This window comes from Octopus bimaculoides, chromosome 16 (genome assembly GCF_001194135.2).
Source record: "Octopus bimaculoides isolate UCB-OBI-ISO-001 chromosome 16, ASM119413v2, whole genome shotgun sequence".
Classification (NCBI taxonomy): Eukaryota; Metazoa; Mollusca; class Cephalopoda; order Octopoda; family Octopodidae; genus Octopus; species Octopus bimaculoides.
In genome coordinates, this window is record NC_068996.1 from 10,535,231 (window position 1) to 10,536,863 (window position 1,633).

The 1,633-nt window shown below is 37.9% G+C and overlaps 1 long non-coding RNA gene across 1 annotated transcript in view; it reads left to right on the forward strand.

The window, feature by feature from the left end:
• Nucleotides 1–1,633, forward strand: part of LOC128249610 (uncharacterized) — a 10,520-nt gene that overhangs the window by 7,668 nt on the left and 1,219 nt on the right. The gene's annotated exons all lie outside the window — the stretch shown is intronic.

Below are 1,633 nucleotides of genomic sequence, written 5' to 3' on the forward strand. Positions count from 1 at the left end.
TATATATAGAGAGAGAGAGAGAGAGAGAGAGGGAGAGAGAGAGAGAGAGATAGATAGATAAATAAATAGATAGATAGATAGATAGATAGATAGATAGATAGATAAATAGATAGATATTTACAATAAGTTTCTTTCAGTTTCCTTCTAACAAATCCACTCACAATGTTTTGGTCAGCCGGAGGCTATAACAGAAGACACTTGCCCAAGCTGCAACGCAGTGGGACTGAACCCGGAACCACAGTCACATTGAAGAAATCTAAATATCGTTGTTAAATGATCTATAATACGCTTCAAAGAATTGCGTAAAGTTTTAAGTATTTATTTATTTATTTTTGTGAATTTCATCCAACTCACAAGAACTCTTTTTCAGTTCCAATCGATCAAATGAGAAGAGTGAAGAAGACTGGAGAAAAAAGCCAAGTAATGTAGTGGCAGTGGTGGTGGTGATGGTGGCGGTGGCGGTGATTATGGTCGACGATAATTTTGTATTGTTGTTTGTGGTGGTATTGGCGATGGTGTGATGGTGAAGCTTGTGGACATTAAAGGCGTTGATGGCGATGTTGTTGTTGGTGATGGTGGTGGTGGTGAGAATGGAAGTTTTTAGAAATAACATGGAGGTAGTGGTGGTGGTAGTGTTGTTGTTGTTGTTGTTGTTGTTGTTGTTGGTGGTGGTGGTGAAGCTGGTGGACATTAAAGGCGTTGATGGCGATGTTGTTGTTGTTGTTGGTGGTGGTGGTGAGAATGGAGGTTGTGGAAGTAACATGGAGGCAGTGGTGGTGGTAGTATTACTGATGTTGTTGTTGTTGTTGGTGGTGGTGGTGGTGGAGGTAAACCGGGCCAAGGATTAAGTGATTAAACCTACTCATACCACTATCATCCCACACACAGACAAAAACAAAAAAAAAGCCACTTCCAGACGGTGTACCTCAAATGACACTCTTGTACCCTACACTTTGGTAGGAGATAACTTGCACCCCAACAAAATAATGCCCGGCAGTAAAAAGATCCACTACCCATAACCAAACCAAAAAAAGAAAAAAAAAACTTCATGAAACTACAAATCAAATTATTAATGGAACTCACAACCGTCATAGAATCCAAAAATAACTACGACCAAGGCTCTTGAAGTTTTTATGAATTGGCGAATTTTAAGGGATTCGTTGTCTGTCTTATGTTTCTATAATAGTAATTTCAATCCATATTCTACGTAGAAACATATTTGAATTTATTTTAATCCCTAGCATATATTTTACCCATTCTTTTTTATTATGGCCTTCTTTTATCCTTTCGATTTATTTTTATGTACTTTCAACGAAGATTAGGTCATATAATTGAGACGGTCTCTTTTTTTTACTTTCACATCTGTTTAACTGGAAACTTTGGACAATCTGGAAATAAAACCTTCACCTCTTCTCTCTCCCTCTCTCTTTCTATGCTCCATCTTCCTCTCTGTCTGCCGCGAGGTGTGTGACTATGTATGTATGTATGTATGTATGTATGTACACAAGCACACACACATACACGCACGCACGTACACACATATAAATATATACATTCATACATACATAAGCTTATACACGAACGTATAGACGAAACACACAGCATATATAATACAATCTGCAAGTTATGTGTG